The sequence below is a fragment of the Hyla sarda genome, chromosome 1, assembly GCF_029499605.1.
Source record: "Hyla sarda isolate aHylSar1 chromosome 1, aHylSar1.hap1, whole genome shotgun sequence".
NCBI classification, from domain to species: Eukaryota; Metazoa; Chordata; class Amphibia; order Anura; family Hylidae; genus Hyla; species Hyla sarda.
The window spans coordinates 535,698,554-535,721,254 of record NC_079189.1 but is presented as its reverse complement, the minus strand read 5'-3'; the positions used below and the strand labels follow the sequence as shown (position 1 = coordinate 535,721,254).

The following is a 22,701-nucleotide window of genomic DNA, read 5'->3' as shown; positions in this document are numbered from 1 at the left end:
GACATCAGTGGGGGGTAAATTCTCACTGCACCCCTCATTACATTCCATGAGGGGTGTAGTTTCCGAAATGGGGTCACATGTGTTTTTTTTTTTTTTTTTGCTTTTGTCAAAACCGCTGTAACAATCAGCCACCCCTGTGCAAATCACCTCAAATGTACATGGTGCACTCTCCCTTCTGGGCCTTGTTGTGCGCCCCCAGAGCACTTTGCGCCCACACATGGGGTATCTCCGTAGTCGGGAGAAATTGCTTTACAAATTTTGGGGGGCTTTTTTCCCTTTCACCTCTTGTCAAAATGAAAAGTATAGGGCAACACCAGCATGTTAGTGTAAAAAATTTATAACATCTAACATGCTGGTGTAGACCCCCAACTTCACCTTTTCATAAGGGGTGAAAGGAGAAAAAGCCCCCCCAAAATTTGTTAGGCAATTTCTCCCGATTACAGAAATACCCCATATGTGGCCCTAAACTGTTGCCTTGAAATACGACAGGGCTCCAAAGTGAGAGCGCCATGCGCATTTGAGGCCTGAATTAGGGATTTGCATAGGGGTGGACATTGGGAATCACTGGTGTAGAATACCCCTAACAGGGTGCCTCCAGCTGTTGCAAAACTCCCAGCATGCTTGGACAGTCAACGGCTGTCCGGCAATACTGGTAGTTCTTGATTTGCAACAGCTGGAGGCTCCATTTTGGAAACCGTGGCGTACCAGACGTTTTTCCTTTTTATAGGGGAGACGAGGGGGGCTGTGTAGGGGTATGTGTGTATGTAGTGTTTTTTACTTTTTATTTTATTTTGTGTTAGTGTAGTGAAGTGTAGTGTTTTTAGGGTACAGTCACACGGGCGGGGGATTACAGCGAGTTTCCCGCTGCGAGTTTGAGCTGCCGCGCAAACTTGCAGCCTGATACTCACTGTAAGCCCCCTGCCCATGTGAATGTACCCTGTACATTCACAGGGGGGGGACCTCCAGCTGTTGGAAAACTACAACTCCCAGCATGCTGTCTATCAGTGCATGCTGGTAGTTATAGTTTTGCAACAGCTGGTTGGGAAACACTGAGTTAGGAAACAGACAATGTTTCCCAACCAGTGTGCCTCCAGTTGTTGCAAAACCACAACTACCAAACATTCTCAGGCATGCTGGAAGTAGTAGTTCGGCAACATCTTTAGAGCCAGATGTTGCCGAACTACAACTCCCAGAATTCTTGGAGTTGTAGTTTTGCAACATCTGGAGTTCTACAGTTTGCAGACCCCTAATACAGTGGTTCCCAATCTGTACCCTTCCAGATGTTGCAAAACTACAACTCCCAGTATGCCAAAACTGTCCAGGCATGCTGGGAGTTGTAGTTCTGCAACATCTGAAGGGCCGGATGTTACAGAACTACAACTCCCAGCATGCCTGGACAGTAAGGGCATGCTGAGGATTAGAGATGAGCGAACTTACAGTAAATTCGATTCATCACGAACTTCTCGGCTCGGCAGCTGATGACTTATCCTGCATAAATTAGTTCAGCTTTCAGGTGCTCCCGTGGGCTGGAAAAGGTGGATACAGTCCTAGGAGACTCTTTCCTAGGAATGTATTCACCTTTTCCAGCCCACCGGAGCACCTGAAGGCTGAACTAATTTACGCAGGATAAGTCATCAACTGCCGAGCCGAGAAGTTCGTGACGAATCGAATTTACTGTAAGGATGTGTAGTTTTGCAACATCTGGAAGGGCACAGTGGTCTCCAAACTGTGGACCTCCAGATGTTGCAAAACTGCAACTCCCAGCATGCCCGGACGCCAAGGGCTGTCTGGGCATGCTGGGAGTTGTAGTGTAAGGGGACCAGATGGAGCAGTCCAGATCGCTTTACGGCGGTCTGGACTGCTGCAAAGGTCCCACAATGCCGCCGAAGATCAACTCACCTGTCACCACTGCGGCAAGGATCCGGGTCTTCAGGGACGAGGTAAATACCAGGGCCGGGCCCCAGCACTCCCCCGTCACCCGCCGCGTCCTCCGGTCTTCCTCCCGTCCTCTCCGGACTTCCAGGGAGTAACCCCCCCCCCCCCGAGATTGGTCGGTTAATTAACCAACGGATCGCAGGGAATAGGAGGAGGTGGTCGGCTTGCCACCTCGCTCCTATACTTCAGCATGGTCCTGGCTGTCTGTGACAACCGGGATCACGCAAAATTATCAGGCGGTCGGGTCCCAGAGACCCGATTAGCCCGGTATCGCCGCAGATCGCAGGGGCGATTTCCCTCGCAATTTGCAACGATCGCCGACATGGGGGGCCTAAATGGCCCCCCTCGGCATGTGCCCTGGATGCCTGCTGAAGCATTTCAGCAGGCATCCGCTTCCGATCTCTGCCCGCCACGCGGCAGGGATTGGAAACCGCCAGGACGTCACAGGACGTCCTGGGTCCTTAAGGGGTTAAAAGTTATATTTTAGGCACACCCTAGACACATTATTTGGTGTTCTATTAGTTTTGATTCTTTATGCTGGGTGATCCATAATACGGTGAAGCGTGGTCCTGACGCTGGACTTTATCTCTCCGGCCTTCCTGTTCTGTTTTCAACAATACACGTCCGCAACAGGAGAGACAGTGAAGTTCAGATGGGTCAGGAAAGGCAGGCATAGGTATTGAATAGCGGGATCAGAAAACACAGCACACTTTTGCGATGGATAAACCACTTTGATTCTCAGGCATCAGGGAGTGGAAGATGCTGAGTCAGGACAGTTTTTGGATGTGCACACACGCAACATAAAAAACATAACTACAGGACACAGTAGGAGCAGCCTTGGAAAAGAAAGCAGCATGGCAGTATTCAGGGATAGAGTGGTGCACTAACAGAGATGGTCAGTGCTTGGAGGGACATGCAACGATCATTGGCATCTGCCAGAATTACACCTGTATTGTACATCTGCCACTGTTCTTTAATAGATGGGATAGGATAACATCCCTATACCAGCCATTTAATTACATGTTGCAGGAAATGACAATTGAAGCATCTAGGAAATTTGACTCCTTTCCCCATTGGCACATTTGCACCCATTTGGCACTATAGGAATAACGGTAGGATTTGTTGATGGAAAAAAAGTCTTGAAATAAGGCAACACAAAAATAATTTTTTTTTCTTTACCTGTTTTTATTGTGCAGAAGTAGTACAGCACAATAAAAACTATATACATTTGATTTCAGTGCTTTCAAATAGGGGTAACCTATAGAAAAATAAAAAAGGGGACCACACCAAGAGACCCATATTCAACCAAATAGGGCAGGGTGCTGCCATGATGCTGTCCTTTGCATGCTTGTCTGTAGCCCAGTGGAATATGAAGCAGCAATTTTTCAGCAAAAGTTATTTAATAGCAGCTCCGTCCTCTTCTGCCTACACGGATCAGTGCAATACCTGGAAGGTACCTGTGAGCTGTAGGTAGAAAATGTGTTAGGGGCCAGGCACATGACAGATATTTTGCTGGCAATTGATTCTGAGTGGAATCTGCTGTCGGCAAAATTCCAATGATCTTAATGGTACTTTGAAGTGCCAAGGTTGATTTCCATTGTAAATTATGTGCAAAGTTAATCCCCATTCCAGATGAACCAAGATTTTAGTCAGCTGACTTTTTTTTTTTTTTTATATTTAGTTTTAGTTTAGAATTTCTCAGTTTGATAAGGAATTCAGGAGAATAAACATCACAAAATGTATTACTCAATTTCTCTAGATTATGGAGCTAACATGTTTGCTATTTTTAGTCCCCATATGGGACTATTACATGTAATCTTTAGATTGATACATTGTTCAATGCTGTTCCATAGCACAGCATTATTTAGTGTTCTCGGTGCTATTACTACAGGCTACCATGGCTTCCTGCAGTAAGAGAGCACCAAACAGTGTGGAGCCAGGTAAGGGCCCCTCTGCCGTCCTCTCAGCTGATCGGGACCCCGCAATTTCACCGCGGTGTCTCAATTAGCACCGCTGAGCTACCAGGATCAGATTATTTGCATTTTAGACGCCACAGTCTATTGTGCCGTTGTGCCGGCTTCTAAAGAGTTAATGCCAGACATCACCCTGATTGGCGATGTCTGGTATTTTTCTCCAGAGCATATATTTACTTGAGTAACCTGCCTTTGTAGGCAGACTATAGAAGATCCTCAAAGTGGCACGAAGCAGGTACGGGAGCTCTGCCCTCCATTTTCAATCATTAGACCTAGGTGATCGCACTGCGGTTGGTCTGATGAGTGTATCCAAGTACTGCAACTACTTAGATTCCATGATCAGTATTGATCACTGCGTCAAAAAGGGTAAATGGCAAGTATCAGCAGGAGTGCTGATATCCACCATTATCGACCACTGCTATCCTGCCGTCTATGAAGGTGGTCACCTATCTCTTGTATGTGATTATAGCATGCTGTGTATTGCTGCGATGTAGCAGTGATTTATCATGTTGTATATTGGTGGAGCATAGACGGTCATTCCTTTAGTTTGTTTGCTCTTTACTCATCTGTATTCCTTATATCCTGCTTACACATCGTGTAATGGACATCATTTTTCTATACTTATTTACATAACTTTTGGTCCCTTTTATATGGTTTATGTATTCTTTCACCTTTAGTTTGCATATTATTTTTGGTATCTAAAAAGTCCTTTTTCACATCATTTGTGACCATGAATTTGTATGTATATCCTTGAAATTTTTTCTAAGGTATGTACATCTTTACTTTTTTACTGCCGGCAGTATGGGGGACAATTGTTATATTCCGGAGTTCTCCTTTAAGTTCAATGTTTTGTCAATCAGATTTATATTTGATGGATCAGAACACAATAGTCTAAGTTAGTGAAGTGAAATGAGAAAAATATATAAATAAAACTACTGTTTAGAAAAATTGGCCTGTGCGTATGTATTCACCCACTTTGTTTTGAAGCCCATAAAAAAGCTCTGGTGCAACCAATTACCTTCAGAAGTCGCATAATTATTGAAATGATGTCCACCTGTGCGCAATCTAAGTGTCACATGATTGGTCATTACATATTAGGGCTGCACGATATATCGCACAAGCAATCGAATCGCGGTTTTTGCTTTTTTGTGATATAGCGATACGGCCCCCTCAGAAAACACGCGATTATCTGCGCGGGCTGGCTCCCGTGGCGGGGAGCGGCCAGAGCAGGTAAAAACGAATACTAAAAGTCCGTGTTTCCCAACCAGGGTGCCTCCAGTTGTTGCAAAACTACAACTCTTAGCATGCCCGGACCGGCAAAGGCTGTCCGGGCATGCTGGGAGTAGTAATTTCACAACAGCTGGAGGCACCCTGCTAGAAACACACTGAGCTAAGGGCACAGAGAGAAAAATAAAAAAAAACTTCTGCTCACCTAGTCCCGGTCCCTGCAGATTTGTCTCCGTGTGCTCCGGAGTTTCCTCTCTTAGTACAGTAGGACCTTTCCCTTTTCAGCCAATCACTGGCCGCAGTGGTGTCACGTGTCAAGCCAGTGATTGGCTGATGGGGAAAGGTCTTGTACTGCTGCAGCACAAGAATGTGACAGGAGGGGGTGGGAATGTGACAAGGGAATATGACAAAGGGGAGGAGAATGTGAAATAGGCTGTGGGCATAAAATGGGTAGGTAGATGTGAAATGGAGGCGATTGGACATGAAATGGGGGGATTTTACAATTTTATTTATTATATCGCATATCGAAATCGCAATATTTAGGCCCAAAATCGCAATCGCACATTTTCCCCATATCGTGCCGCCCTAGTCTATATGTATTAGACACATTTTATCTGTTATTACATTGATCGTTATGAAATACATGGTCTGTATAAAGAGAGGCAGTACCTGTGATGTGATGCCAATTCCGGGCCTGAGGAAATGCCCAGAGGGTGTGAAACGTTGCCGTCGCTCTGGACGGGGCTCCACAACACCTACTGCCCTACCGTTCCATCTGTCTATGTATAGCCACTGTCATCTCTGAATAAAGTGCACAGCATTGAATTTGTGGTGAGTGATTCACTTCGTTCCTTACTGCTATTTTGGATGATTGCCTTGCTGTATCTGCTAGCGTGAGCACCTACTGACAGCATTACAAACTATCAGTCGCCCTAGAGCAGTGCCAGGTGTGCTTCTTCACTGTGTAATTTACAAATCTGTTTAACTTTCTGGCACCAGTTCATTTAAAAAAAAAAAAAAAAAAAAAAAAAAAAAAAGTTTTCCAACGGAGTACCCCTTTAACCCCTCATTTTTTCCTCATCACCTTCTAAAAATCATAACGCTTTCAATTTTGCACATAAAATTCCATATGATGGCTTACTTTTTAACTTTTGGGGGCTTCCGTTTCTACACAGTGCATTTTTCGGTATAAATAACACCTTATTATTCTGTAAGTCATAACTACATGCAGTAAAATTTATATGTTAAAAATTCTCATCTTCTAACCCCTATAACTTTTTAATTTTTCCGCGTACGGGCCGGTATGAGGACTCATTTTTTGCGCCATGTTCTGAAGTTTTTATTATGGTACCATTTTTGTGTTGATCAGACTTTATGATCGTGTTTTATCATTTTTTCCTGAAATAAAAAAAAGTGACCAAAAATACGCTATTTTGGACTTTGGAATCTGTTTGCGCGTACGCCATTGACCGTGCGATTTTATTTTTATAATTCGGACATTTCCGCATGCGGACATACCACATATGTTAATTTTTATTTACAGTTTTTTTTTTATGGCACCATAGGGACCTATAACACGGCACACACTGATCTCTTATGCTGATCCCTGCAAAGCCATAGCTTTGCATGGATCAGCGAGACAGGGGCTCGATTGCTCAAGCCTGTAGCTCAGGCTTGGAGCAATGAAACCCTGATCGGACGCCGCGGAGACAGGTAAGGGGGCCTCCGCTTGCGTCCTAGTTGATCGGAACATCGCGATTTTATCACTATGTCCCGATCAGCCCGACTGAGCTGCCGGGAAGCGTTTACTTTCAGACGCAGCGGTCAACTTTGATAGCTGCGTCTAAAGGGTTAATAGCGAGCGGCACAACAATTTGTGCCACACTCTGTTAGCCCAGGGTCCCAGCTATGAATAGCAGTTGGGACCGACCCGGTGTGACGCCGTTTTAAACACTGGGACTGGGCTTAAGAGGTTAAAGGGGTGCTCCCGTGGTCAACGTGCTTTTCCGTTTTTTTACTTACCCTATTTGTTTTGTTTCATTTCTATTCTTGTTGTTTAAGCTACTCTATTTCCGTTCTTTGTTGTCTTTTTATCCCCCACTTTGTTTTCCTATCTTTGCTTCTATTTCCTGTTTCTTGCTGTGCTAAAAACTACAAATCCCAGCATGCCACATGCCTTGCTGGTTTGGGGCAGCTCCTTTTTTTATCTCTTCTTCTTTTCTTTTTTTTATTTGTTCCGCCCTTTACCCACCCTACTATTTTCCCGGGTCGGCCCCTTATACACAGCACACTAATATAATCAGCCTTGGTTGGGATACACTGGAATACACACACAAAAGGGACTACAACTCCCAGCATGTATCTTTCAGGAGTCTTCAGTCTGTGGTATAACACCAGCATGCTGTCTCTGTAGTCTCCTGGGGGTTTAATTCACCACACCTCTATAGGGCATACACCAGTGTTTCCCAACCAGGGTGCCTCCAGGTGTTTCAAAACTACTACTACCAGCATGCCCGGACAGCCAAAAGCTGTCCGGGCATGCTGGGAGTTGTAGTTTTGATACAGCTGAAGACACTCTGGTTGGGAAACAATGCACTTTGTTTGTAATACACTGAATAGGCTAGGCCAGTGTTTCCCAATTAGTGTGCCTCCAGCTGTTGCAAAACTACAACTCCCAGCATGCCCAAAGACTGTCAGGGAATGCTGGGAGTTGTAGTTTTACAACAGCTGGAGGCACACTGGTTTGGAAACACTTGTGTAACATGATGTGTATGCTGAATAGGCTAGGACAGTGTTTCCCAACCAGTGTGTCTCCAGCTGTTGCAAAACTACAACTCCCAGCATGCCCAAAGTCTGTCAAGGCATGTTGTTTTACAACAGCTGGAGGCACACTGGTTTGTAAACACTAGCATACACACATATGACAGGGACTACAACTCCCAGCATGTCATTCAGAAGTCCCCCCTCCCCCTTCACATATAGAGATCATCCCCAGTCTGAGATTTATTCCCCTGCAGTCTATACATCCCCAGCCCGTGCACCTTCTCATCCTCCCCTTCACATAACACTCTTATCTTCTCCGTCTTCTTTCAGTGCAGACCTGCGTCCTCAGAAGACAGAGCTGCTTCTTTCTCTCATGCAGACCTGCGACCACCTGGAGGGGGAGATGAGGGGGCGAGGCTGAAAGAACAGAGAAAAAAAAAAGCCCTGACATGTTGTCCACAAAAAGCCCTGACGCTGTGATCAAAATTAATCGTATTGCGGCAGCTCAACTTAGAGGACGGGGGGAGGGCCCTTACCTGCCCCCTCACCATCCGATCATTGCTAGGATGCTGCTCCAGCCCTGTGAATTAACCCCTTCCCTAATAAAAGTTTGAATCACCTCCCTTTACCCATAAAAAGGGTCACAAAAATAAACATGTGGTACCGCTACGTGCGTAAATGTCTGAACTATAAAAAAATATAACGTTAAGTAAACTGCACGGTAAATGGCATATACGTAAAAAAAAAAAAAAGTTGTGTATGTCACTTTGCATACCCTAAAAAATTTTTAGTAAAAAATTATCAAAGTCCCATCAAAACCTCAGATCATGGCGCAAAAATGAGCCCTCACACATCCCTGTATGCAGAAAAATAAAAGTTATAGGGGTCAGAAGATGACAATTTTATAAACATACTAATTTTGGTGAATGTAGCTATAATTTTTTTAAGTAGTAAAATAAAACAAAACCTATATAAATTGGGTATCCTTGTGACAGAATAAAGATAAGGTGTCATTTTTACCGAAAAGTTACCTGCATAGAATTGGAAGCCCCTACAAATTACAAAATGGCAGTTTTTTTCCCCTTCAATTTTGCCCCACAAATATTTTTTTCTGGTTTCGCCATAGATTGTAGTGAAATGATTGATGGTATTACAAAGAAGAATTAGTAGCGCAAAAAACAAGCCCTCACATGGGTCTTTAGGTGGAAAATTTTAAGTGCTATGATTTTTAGAAGGGGAGGAGGAAAAACAAAAGGGCAAAAATGAGAAAACCTGTGGTCGTGAAGGGAATACTGATCGATACTATGCCATAGCAAAGATCAGTGTAATCGGCGCTCTGCTGCTCTAGCCTACATAGCAGGCTAGGAGCAGCAGAAGACTGATCAGACAGTGAGGTGGCAGGTACGGGCCCTCCCGTCATCCACTCAGCTGGACAGAACCCACAGATGTCCCTATCAGCTCGTTAACCCAAATTTTAGGTTGATTCCGGGCACCGGCCAGATTGGCAGTGCCCGGCATTAGCCGTGGGTCCTGGCTGTCTGTAGCAACTGGGACCCATTGGGTTTAAACCATTCTCTGCTTGTGAGAACATTTTAAACCCTGTTAATGGGCATACAGGTACACCCTCGGTCCTTAACCTGTTGGGGACGAAGGGCGTATGCATACGCCTTTGCTCCCTGGTACTTAAGGACGAAGGGAGTATCCATACGCCCGTGGGAATTTCGGTCCCCACCGCGCGCCGGGCGGGGACCGGGCTGGGGTGACTGCTGAAATCTATCAGCAGGCACCCCGTGCAAATGCCCAGGGGGGTCATCAGACCCCCCATGTCGGCGATCGGCGCAAATCGCAAGTGAATTCACACTTGCGATTTGCGCCGATTACGGGTCATTACGGGTCTATGGTGACCCGGAATAGAAGGGGGATCGCGGGTGTCTAAGACACCCATGATCCCCCTAAAGCGATAGGAGTGATGTGGCACGGGTGCCACCCCTCCTATCCCTGCTATTGGTGGTCTAGACGTGACCACCAATAGCAGATCTGGGGTGGGGGGTTTACTTTCGTTTTCCCCGTCCTGCCACCCACAATAGGCGGGGCAGAATGGGGAAAACGAAGAGGAGCGGCGCCGGAGTCCACTTACCCCTCCGGAGGCAGCGACGGAGATCTGCGGCGGCGTGCGGCAGTAGAGGACGGCTCCTGGATGCGACGGAAGCCGGTGAGTAGTTGCCTAGCAACATCTAGAGGGCTACAGTCTGAGACCACTATAGTGGTCTCTAGACTGTAGCCCTCCAGATGTTGCAAAACTACAACTCCCAGCATGCCCAGACAGCTGTTTGCAGTGTGGGCATGCTGGAATTTGTAGTTTTGCAACAGCTGGAGGTCTGCAGTTTAGAGACCACTGCACAGTGATCTCTATACTGCCCTCTAGATCTTGCAAAACTACAACTCCTAGCATGCCCACACAGCTGTTTGCTGTCTGGGCATGCTGGGAGTTGTAGTTTTGCAACATCTGGAGGTCCACAGTTTGGAGATCACTGTTCAGTGGTCTCTAAATTGTAGCACTCCAGATGTTGCAAAACTACAAATTCCAGCATGCCCACACAGAAAACAGCTGTCTCGGCATGCTGGGAGTTGTAGTTGCGTACCTCCAGCTGTTGCATAACTACATCTCCCAGCATGCCCTTCTGTGATCAGTACAAGCTGGGAATTGTAGTTTTGCAACAGCTGGAGGCACACTGGTTGGAAAATACTGAGTTAGGTAACAGAACCTAACTGAAGGTTTTCCAACCAGTGTGCCTCCAGCTGTTGCAAAACTACAACTCCCAGCATGTACTGACAGACCGTGCATGCTGGGAGTTGTGATTTTGCAACAGCTGGAGGCTCACTGATTGGAAAATACTGAGTTAGGTAACAGAACCTCACTGAAGGTTTTCCAACCAGTGTGCCTCCAGCTGTTGCAAAACTACAACTCCCAGCATGCACGGTGTGTCAGTACATGCTGGGAGTTGTAGTTTTGAAACAGCTGGAGGTTTGCCCCCCCCCCCCCCCATGTGAACATACAGGTTAAATTCACACGGGCGGGTTTACAGCAAGTTTCCTGCTTCAAGTACGAGCTGCGGCAAATTTTTTGCCGCAGCGCAAATTCCTAGCGGGAAACTCACCGTAACCCGCCAGTGTGACTGTACCCTAAAAACACTACACTACACTACACTAACACCTAATAAAGAGTAAAACACTACATATACACCCCCTTACGCTGTCCTCCCCCCAAATAAAAATGAAAAACGTATTGTACGGCAGTGTTTCCAAAACGGAGCCTCCAGCTGTTGCAAAACAACAACTCCCAGCATTTCCGGACAGCCACTGACTGTCCAGGCATGCTGGGAGTTTAGCAACAGCTGGAGGCACCCTTTGTGGGAATCACTGGCATAGAATACCCCTATGTCCACCCCTATGCAATCCCTAATTTAGTCCTCAAATGCGCATGGCGCTCTCACTTCAGAGCCCTGTCGTATTTCAAGGAAACAGTTTAGGGACACATATGGGGTATCTCCGTACTTGGGAGAAATTACACTACAAATTTTGGGGGGCTTTTTCTCCTTTTACCCCTTATGAAAAGGAAAAGTTGGGATCTACACCAGCCTGTTAGTGTAAAAAAATTTTTTTTTACACTAACATGCTGGTGTTGCCCTTTACTTTTTATTTTCACAAGAGGTAAAAGGAAAAAAAGACCCCCAAAATTTGTAGCGCAATTTCTTTTGAGTACGGAAATACCCCATATGTGGGCGTAAAATGCTCTGCGGGCGCACAACAAGGCTCAGGAGTGAGAGTGCACCATGTACATTTGAGGACGAAATTGGTGATTTGCACAGGGGTGGCTGATTTTACAGCAGTTCTGACATAAACCCAAAAAAATAAATACCCACATGTGATCCCATTTTGCAAACTACGACCCTCGCGGAATGTAACAAGGGGTACAGTGAGCATTTACGCCCCACAGGTGTCTGACAGATTTTTGGAACAGTGGTCCGTGAAAATGAAAAATTTTATTTTTTGTTTGCACAGCCCACTGTTCCAAAGATCTGTCAAACGCCAGTAGGGTGTAAATGCTCACTGTACCCCTTATTACATTCCGTGAGGGGTGTAGTTTCCAAAATGGGGTCACATGTGGGGGGGGTACACTGTTCTGGAATCACGGGGGGCTTTGTAAATGCACATGGCCCCTGACTTCCATTCCAAACAAATTATCTCTCTAAAAGCTCAATGGCGCTCCTTCTCTTCTGAGCATTGAAGTTCGCTCGCAGTGCACTTGACGTCCAAACATGGGGTATTTCCATACTCAGAAGAAATGGGGTTACAAATTTTGGGGGGCATTTTCTCCTATTACCCTTTGTAAAAAAGTCAAATTTGGGGAAAAACTAGCATTTTAGTGGAAAAACTTTATTTTTTTCATTTACACATCCGACTTTAACAAAAAGTTGTCAAACACCTATGGGGTGTTAAGGCTCACCGTACCCCTTGTTACGTTCCGTGAGGGGTGTCGTTTCCATAATAGTGTGCGATGTGGGGGGTTTTGCTGTCCTGGCACCATAGGGGCTTCCTAAATGGGACATGCCCCCCCAAAAACCATTTCAGAAAAACTCACTCTCCTAAATCCCATTGTTACTCCTTCGCTTCTGAGCCCTCTACTGCGCCCGCCGAACACTTGACATACACATATGAGGTATTTTCTTACTCGAAAGAAATTGAGTTACAAATTTTGAGAGGATTTTTTTCCTTTTACCCATTGTAAAAATTCAAAAACTGGGTCTACAAGAACATGCCAGTGTAAAAAATGAAGATTTTGAATTTTCTCCTTCACTTTGCTGCTATTCCTGTGAAACACCTAAAGGGTTAACACACTTACTGAATGTCATTTTGAATACTTTGAGGGGTGCAGTTTTTATAATGGGGTCATTCATGGGGTATTTCTAACCAGAAGACCCTTCAAATCCACTTCAAACCTGAACTGGTCCCTGAAAAATTCAGATTTTGAAAATTTTGCGAAAAATTGAAAAATTGCTGCTGAACTTTGAAGCCCTCTGATGTCTTCCAAAAGTAAAAACTCGTCAACTTTATGATGCAAACATAAAGTAGACATAATTATGGACATTTATCAACGGGTTTAGTCAGGTTTTCTTTACTATAATTGTCGCAAAATTGTCGCAACTGCGACTACGCGATTTTTCGTGCGACATTTTGACTGGAAAGCGAGAAAAGCAAGTTTTCCAAAAATGAACTACGTAGTAATAATTTTAAAATGGACTACGGGTAGTCAGGTATTTATTAACTGCGACAGTCGCAACAGCGCAAAAAAAAGGTACAGGGGTATAAATTGACTAAATTTACTCCAGCTCAAAAATGGAGCAGAAAAAGCTACTACCAAAGTAAAAAAGGAAAAATTGCTTACGTGAAAGAAAATTATCATCAGGCTGAAAGCAGTTGATAAATAAGTCGCACATAAGCAAAAAAAAGGAAAAAATTACTAAAAAAAAAGAATACATAAGCAAACATTGATAAATGTCCTTCATTGTATCTGTGAATCAATATATAATTTATGTGGAATATACATATTCCTTATAAGCAGAGAGCTTCAAAGTTAGAAAAAGAAATGATGCAAGTATCGCTGAAAATTTACCACTAACATAAAGTAGAATATGTCACGAAAAAACAATCTCGGAATCAAATTTATAAGTAAAGGAATCCCAGAGTTATTAATGCTTAACCCCTTAAGGACCCAGCCATTTTACACCTTAGGACTCGGCCATTTTTTGCACATCTGACCACTGTCACTTTAAACATTAATAACTCTGGAATGCTTTTAGTTATCATTCTGATTCCGAGAATGTTTTTTCGTGACATATTCTTCTTTAACAGTGGTAAAATTTTTTGGTAACTTGCATCCTTTCTTGTTGAAAAATCCCAAAATTTGATGAAAAATTAGAAAATTTGGCATTTTTCGAACTTTGAAGCTCTCTGCTTGTAAGGAAAATGGATATTCCAAATAATTTTTTTTTATTCACATATACAATATGTCTACTTTATGTTTGCATCATAAAATTGACGAGTTTTTACTTTTGGAAGACACCAGAGGGCTTTAAAGTTCAGCAGCAATTTTCCAATTTTTCACAAAATATCCAAAATCATACTTTTTCAGGGACCAGTTCAGGTTTGAAGTGGATTTGAAGGGTCTTCATCTTACAAATACCCCACAAATGACCCCATTATAAAAACTGCACCCCCAAAATTATTCAAAATGACATTCAGTCAGCGTTTTAACCCTTTAGGTGTTTCACAGGAATAGCAGCAAAGCGAAGGAGAAATTCACAATCTTCATTTTTTACACCCGCATGTTCTTGTAGACCCAATTTTTGAATTTTTACAAGGGGTAAAAGGAGAAAATGTATACTTGTATTTGTAGCCCAATTTCTCTCGAGTAAGCACATACCTTATATGTCTATGTAAAGTGTTCGGCAGGCGCAGTAGAGGGCTCAGAAGGGAAGGAGCGACAGGGGGATTTTGGAGAGTACGTTTTTTCTGGAATGTTTTTTGGGGGGCATGTTGCATTTAGGAAGCCCCTATGGTGCCAGAACAGGAAAAAAACACATGCCATACCATTTTGGAAACTAGACCCCTTGAGGAACGTAACAAGGAATAAAGTGAGCCTTAATACCCCACAGGGGTTTCACGACTTTTGCATACGTAAAAAAAAAAAAATTCACTAAAATGTGTGTTTCCCCCCCCCCCCAAATTTCACATTTTTGCAAGGGTTAATAGCAGAAAATACCCCCCAAAATTTGTAACCCCATCTCTTCTGAGTATGGAGGTACCCCATAAGTTGGCCTGAAGTGCACTACGGGCGAACTACAATGCTCAGAAGAGAAGGAGTCATATTTGGCTTTTTGAGAGCAAATTTTGCTCGGGGGGCATGTCGCATTTAGGAAGCCCCTATGGTGCCAGGACAGCAAAATAACCCCCACATGGCATACCATTTTGGAAACTAGACCCCTTGAGGAACGTAAATAGGGGTACAGTGAGCATTTACCCCCCACTGGTGTCTGTCAGATCTTTGGAGCAGGTGGCTGTACAAAATTTTTTATTTGCACAGCCCACTGTTCCAAAGATCTGTCAGACACCAGTGGGGGGTAAATTCTCACTGCACCCCTCATTACATTCCGTGAGGGGTGTAGTTTCCGAAATGGGGTCACATGTGGGTTTTTTTTTTTTTGCGTTTGTCAAAACCGCTGTAACAATCAGCCACCCCTGTGCAAATCACCTCAAATGTACATGGTGCACTCTCCCTTCTGGGCCTTGTTGTGCGCCCCCAGAGCACTTTGCGCCCACATATTGGGTATCTCCATAGTCGGGAGAAATTGCATTACAAATTTTGGGGGGCTTTTTTCCCCTTTTACCTCTTGTCAAAATGAAAAGTATAGGGCAACACCAGCATGTTAGTGTAAACAATTTTTTTATTTTTTTTATTTTAATATTAAACAATTACAAAAATACATTATACAATTCAGATAAAACAACATCACCAATTGAGAGAGAAAACAAAAGCCATAGAAGCCAAGTAGCCATGTTTGTTTACATCTAGGAGTATACCTAATCAACACCCCCCCCCCCCCCCCCCACCCCATCCACTGGCACCGAGAAGAGCAAAGAGAGGGGGGAAAAAATAAATAAATAAATCTACCATAAATTCCAAATTTTTCTACATTCTCTTTGGCCCCCCCTACTCCTCATCCATCTGAACTCCTTATTTTTCATGGTTTTCAAACCTTCCTTCCATTCCTCTATTTACAGTTCTTTAGGGGATATCCAATTCCTTAATATGATCAGTCTGGCGAAGAACAAAATCCGATGTAATAGGCACTCAAATTTGCCCATCTTACCAATAGCTCCCAGCAGGATAAACTCTATAGTACGAGGTACCTTCACAGGGATTTTACTTTCTACCTCTTTTATTACAGATTCCCAGAAATCAGATATCTTCTCACACGACCAAAAGCTATGTAGATAATCCGCTTCTTCCAAACCACATTTAACACACTGTGAAATGATTCTCACCCCTATCCTATGTAAATGAAGCGCGGAATAGTGGGTCCTGTGTAATATCTTAAATTGTGTAATTTTATGTTTCATATTAAGAGAAACCTTACTTATATTTTGGGCCATCATGTCCCAGTCATCCTCAGACACAGTACCCACTATCCCAGATCATTTGTCTTTAATTCTATCGATCCCCCTTACTCCAATAATCTTATTTAATTTTTTATACAAAATTGATATTCCTTTTTTTTTTAAAGTGCTCTATTTGAATTAGTGCTTCTATCAAATTGTGTTTCTGTGCTACATATATCTCCTTATCTATCGTGTTATGGACTGCATGACTAACTTGCCAATAGTACAGCCAATCATTATCACTAATATCATACCCCCTTTTTATGTGTTCAAATGAAAAGAGTTGTCCTCTATCAAATAATTGTTCCAATCGTTTTATACCCTTACTATCCCAAAAGGTTGACTCACAGTTCACCAATTCTTTAAATTTATTGTTGCCCCATAGGGGTGTGAACTCAAAATGATTTCCTAAATGTAGTTCTCCCTTTAATCTTTCCCATAGTTTTCTATATTTATACAATAACATCATGTTATTTGAACCACTCTCCTCATAATCATCTAATTCCAACACCTCATATATGTTCACTTTCTCCTTATCTACTACAATCTTCTCCAGGTATCTACAATTCCTCCAATTCACAATTCGTACCAACTGCGCGGCCATATAATAAACAAAAAAGTTGGGCATATCCAATCCCCCCCTGTCACCAGGGGCCATAAAATATCTGTATTTCAGACGAACCCTTTTTCTTCCCCATAACAATCTACCCAGTATCACTTCTATCTTCCGGAACCAGCATTTGCCGATCCACATCCACCACCATTTTTATTATCGCCATCCTTTCTGACATAGAGAAAGGCATTTTAATCCATACTTCTACTCTCTTCGCTAAACTATTTAAGAGGGGCCGTATGTTGTTAATCACAAACCTATCATTCGTGGCTGCTATTTTTACTCCCAAATAGGGAAAACATTCTTTTTTTTTAACACGGATAATCTTCCCATCGTCTCCCCCAGGGGGAGCATAGTAGATTTACTCCAATTTATCTCCAACCCAGATAGAGGGGCAAATGCCTCAAACATCTTAATGATACGATGTATTTTTTCTTGTGGGTTAGTTACAAAAAGGAGGATATCATCTGCAAATAGCAAGATCTTACTCTTCTCTCCATTTACTCCAAATCCCTCATAAACATCATTATCTCTTATCCAGCCACTAAGGGTTCAATATAAATTAAAAATAAAGAGGGTGAGAGGGGGCAGCCCTGCCTTGTTCCTCTGCTTAGTTTAAATTGGTAGGAGGGAATTCCATCCATCACTACACTCGCCTCGGGGTTAGTGTATAATAGCTGAATATAACTCAAAAACCTCGGGCCCACGCCAACCCTCTTCAAAACTTCCCAGAGGTATCCCCACTCCACACTGTCAAAAGCTTTAGTAGCATCCAATGACAGAATGGAGCGGGGGCCCCGGGATCCACTGGTGGATATTATCATGAACCGTTCTTCCTGACCTAAACCCTCCCTGGTCATTGCCCACCACTGCATCCACTACTTTATCCAATCTCCTTGCCGATGCTTTCGCTATTATCTTTATATATGTATTAAGCAAGGAGATAGGACGATATGAATCCAAGGGGTCTTTATCTTTTTTCCTAATGAGTCTAATATTGGCCTCACACATAGATTTAGGGAGAGCCCCCCCCCCCTCCAGGATTCATTAATGATACCCAACAATCTTGGAAGCAGCAGGGTTGAATATATCCTATATATCTGGAATGGAATGCCGTTGGACCCGGGGGATGTATTCCCTTGGATTGATGCCAATGCCTCCTCCAGTTCCTGGAGGGAGATTGGGTCATCCAAGGAGTCCCTGACATCCTCTGTCAAACTTGGAATATGAATTTCCCTCAAGAATTCCGCTACCTCCACCCTATTAATATTGCTGCCTATATAAAGATTGGAGAAAAAGGAGTTAACCATTTGGGCTATTTCTTCTCTTTCTGTGGTTATGCTACCATCCTCCCTCCTCAGAGCCATAATACCACATTCCTCGCCTTGATTTTTAAGTAATCTTGACAATGTCTTATTTGGTTTCCCTTTCTCAAAAAAATTAAATTGCCCACTGAAGAAGTTTGTTTTGTGCCTTTTTAAGTAGATATTCTTTATATTCCTTTTGAGCTGCCTTCAGTTCTAACAGCTGTTCACCCCCACTATCCTCTTCTATCCCTGCTTCTAACATTGCCACTTTACTATTCAGTACTGATTCTTCCTGTGAGAATTCCTTTTTCTTTTTATTGATTCGCCCTATATATAGGCCCCTCAAAAATGCCTTCATAGTGTCCCATACCACCTGAGGATTTGCGGACGTATGATTAATCTCCCAGAATGCCTCTATTTCCTGTCTAAACCAATCCTGGTCTCCCACTAATTCTATCCAGTGTGGGTTGAGCCGAAAGCCCAACCTTTTCCCACCCATTGCCTTACCTCCGATTTCCACCACCACTGGGCAATGGTCTGATAGGGTTTTAGCTTTATACTGCACCCTGCTGGTCCAGGTCATCACATTCTTATCACACAGACATAAGTAAATTCAGGAAGCGGTGTTATATGGAGGTACTAAAACATGAATACTGTCTTACTCCTGGGTTTAGTTTCCACCACCCATCAACCCAATTCATCTCTCCACAGTATCTCGCCAGTGCTGTTTCATTCCCCCCTACATTCCTACCTAATTTGTATCTGTCCATACTAGGGTCCATTACATTGTTCAGGTCTCCAACTATCCATAATGCCGAATGTGTCTTAATTTCGCTATAACTCACGAGGTCCCTCAAAACATCCACTCTAAAAGGTGGAGGAATATAAACAAAAGCCAAGATAACGGCCCTATCTTCCCATATTCCATACAGAAATACGTATCGACCATACTTATCTACCTTTGCGTTTTTAGTCTCGAATGGTACCTTCCTGTGAACATATACTGATACTCCCATGGAGTAAGAAGAGAGTCTAGAATGGTATTCTTCTTTGGCCCACTTCCTTGGAAGTATCTGCTCATCTCTTGACCTATGGGTCTCAACTAGACATATGATCGCAGGAAGGCACCTCCGAGTATAATCGAAGATTGCACACTTTTTAATTCTATCCGACATACCTCGTACGTTCCAGGCTAACAATTTAAGCATAGACATATTTACCTAAGAGAAAAAAAAAAAAAAGAGATCCCCTCCTTCTATCATCCCGTGCCATCCCTCCCCCCTTCCCCCTACCCTTCCCATAATGCACCGTACTTCTATGCACTCCTATCCTAGTGACACCCCGGAGAACCCCAACCCCTCCCCCCCCGAGATGTAAATTTATTACTTAACTAATACTTCCAACCCCTAATGCCACCATAGTGCCTTATGTTACATGTCTTCTTTATCCATCCAATTTGAAACTTCTTGTGGGGTTCCAAATATTGTTACTTTTCCCTTATGCTCAACCCGGAGTCTCGTTGGGAACAACAGGGAAAAGGGCACGCCCGCGTTCTTCAGCCACCTTTTTATCTCCCGAAAGGATGCCCGTTTCCTCTGGGTCTCCCAGAAGTCCTGATATAAAAAAATATTCTGTCCGTTATACTGTAAGTCCCTCATCTCTCTTGCCCTCCTAAGTCCCTGTCCTGGGAGGCATATAACTTAATTAAGATTGTCCTAGGGGGACCCCCCGGAGGGGGAGTGCGCCTTGGTACCCGATGAGCTCGTTCAATCCCAAACATTGGGGTAAGATGCCCTTCCCCTATCCCCTCCCTCAGCCATCCACTAAGAAACTGTATGGTAGAGCCCCCCCCCCTCAGGAAACCCCACCATCCTTATATTACAACGTCTAGATCTATCCTCAAGGTCAGTAAGCTTATCTTTAACAGATGTCCTCTCCTTTTTCAAGTCATTAACCTCATCCTCCAAAACCTTAATCCTGTTTTCTGTTTTTGGGGCTTCTTCCTCCAGTCTGGAAATCCTATCTCTCATTTTAGTCATATCGTGTCTTATCAGAGATACCTCGGTAGATACCACACCCAGTTTTTTATTTATTTCCTCAAGTGCACAATTGGATTTTTTCACCCCTCCCAAGATCTCCTCCAACATCTGAGTTCCCATAGGGGGCACAGACTGCCCATCCTCAGTTTCTTCCACCTCCAAAACAGAGTACCTAGAGCCTGTTTTACTAGGGGAGAGATCCTTCTGGGTTCTGGTTTTTATACCCACAGCTGGAGACTTCCATATTTTATCCAGTTTACCCATAGCCCCTTTATCTTTTTGTGGCGAGCTGCCCCCTGATCTTCTGGGGTTCACCTTAGGGGCCATTTCTCCCCCTATTTCTCTTCACTTTATTTTTGTGGGGTATATGTATCGCTGCGAGGGTGTCACGAATTAACTTAGCAGCTTTATACACCGTAGGCCCCTCCCACTCAAGGATTTACATCCCGTTATTTACAGCATACAAAAATGATGATTCGCAGTCCCATATGGCTCTGGGGTACGCTTAAAACCAAGGATGTCACACTCTGATCCAGAAGTATCCACCACCAAATATAGCATACTATTATGCAACTAAGAAATCATTAGCGTATTCACGCTCCCCCTAATAGACAGTCAAATCACCCCCCAGAGTCACTGATCTTATTGGGTCCAGGGAGGGGTCCAATTTCATAAGAGAGGGATTCTGCTAAGACCAAGTTGTTCAATTTAGTCCATGAGTCCAGGTTTCTCCTGTACAAGAGAGAGAGGGGGGGGAGGGGGGGGGGGGGGTAAATCCTCTAGAAACATCGGTTTTTACAACATGGCAAGCCATAGGTACATCTACGTAGCCATAATTATACCATCCACACTCCTCAAGGTCCGCACAGCTTTCACTATGGGCAGAGAGTCTCCATGACTAAGAGTAGAGGATTCCTTAAGGGAGGAGGGGCACCAGTCCCACATTGCTCAGTTAGTTCAGTTCCCCGAGACGTTGATTGTCCATTAGGGCTCGGCCTATGCGGACAGGGCAGGGGCATCACCACCACTTTGATTAGGCACACTGTAGCTCACTCCTCATGTGCAGAAGCCAAATGGCCCCCGCAGGGGGATCAGCTGATAATGTACATGTCTACCTCATAAAAACATTTAATAAACTCTATGAATGTTCCACAGTTACCAACCATCACAGGGGGAAGAGGGGGGGAGGCACGGACACATGCATTGCCACAGCTGCCACTCACCAAATTGCTAGAAGGAGTAACCAGGCAGGGAGTCAGGCATCCAATATTGTCCATTCCACATGGGGCCGGTGCGGGGGCCTGCTGCTGTTCAGAATATTGCCGGGGGTTTAATCAATGGTTTCACCTAGTTAGGGGGAATCCGTGAGTAGATTTCATGGCAATTTATCCTCATGTGAGACACATCCATGCAGGGAGACTGCTGATTAAGAAAATCTGTCCCCCCAAAGGGTGGCGATAACTCACCGGCTTCTGCACTGTTAGATATTTATCACATGTAGCATCTAATCGTTTTACTCAGTTCCACTTTCCATCCACAAGAGAGGGTCTGGTCCAGCCTAACCAGATCCTAGCAAGAAGTAGCGGAGCTCCACACATGCCCCTCAACACCTCCACGTCGCTGTGACCCGCTGTGAGGCAGGTGCCGCCATATATGGGCCTCCGGAACAAGCCCGAAGCTCCTCTCAATAGCTGGCCGCAGAGACCACACCCCCCCCCTCTCTCACCTCCTCTCCGGCATCCCCTTCCACAGCGCCTCTCGGCCTGTCCGACGACGGGTCGCGCCATCGCCGTCTCAATCCTCCCTCCTCCCACGGCAGGATCCAGCGCCCCCAGCTCGTCACAAGGCGTCCGGGCAGGAGGGCCCCACTGTCGGCAGAAAGCCGTGAGTATCCCGGCATCGTGAGGTCGGCGTCCACCTCCGTCTCGAGGGCTCAGGGGGCGGGGCCAGAGCCCCAAAGTGTGCGGCCCTAGCTCATGCTGCCGTCACTTCCTGTCAAACAATTTATTTTTTTACACTAACATACTAGTGTAGACCCCAACTTCACCTTTTCATAAGGGGTGAAAGGAGAAAAAGCCCCCCCAAAATTTGTAAGGCAATTTCTCCCGAGTACGGCAATACCCCATATGTGACCCTAAACTGTTGCCTTGAAATACGACAGGGCTCCGAAATGAGAGCGCCATGTGCATTTGAGGCCTGAATTAGGGATTTGCATAGGGGTGGACATAGGGGTATTCTACGCCAGTGATTCCCAAACAGGGTGCCTCCAGCTGTTGCAAAACCCCCAGCATGCTTAGACAGTCAACGGCTGTCCGGCAATACTGGGAGTTGTTGTTTTGCAACTGCTGGAGGCTCCATTTTGAAAACAGTGGCGTAGCAGACATTTTTCATTTTTATTGGGGAGGGGGGCTGTGTAGGGGTATGTGTATATGTAGTGTTTTTTACTTTTTATTTTATTTTGTGTTAGTGTAGTGTTTTTAGGGTACAGTCACACAGGCGGGGGATTACAACGAGTTTCCCGCTACGAGTTTGAGCTGCCGCGCAAAATTTGCTGCATCGCAAACTTGCAGCCTGATACTCACTGTAAGCCCCTGCCCATGTGAATGTACCCTGTACATTTACAA

General features: G+C 44.4%; 1 long non-coding RNA gene across 1 annotated transcript in view; it reads right to left on the bottom strand.

The window, feature by feature from the left end:
- The window catches only part of LOC130291664 (uncharacterized), a 53,728-nt gene extending 31,027 nt beyond the window's left edge, over window positions 1-22,701 (bottom strand). The window contains exon 1 of the long non-coding RNA XR_008847992.1: window positions 21,301-22,701. This is a non-coding gene — a long non-coding RNA (uncharacterized LOC130291664). The remainder of the gene's footprint in view (window positions 1-21,300) is intronic.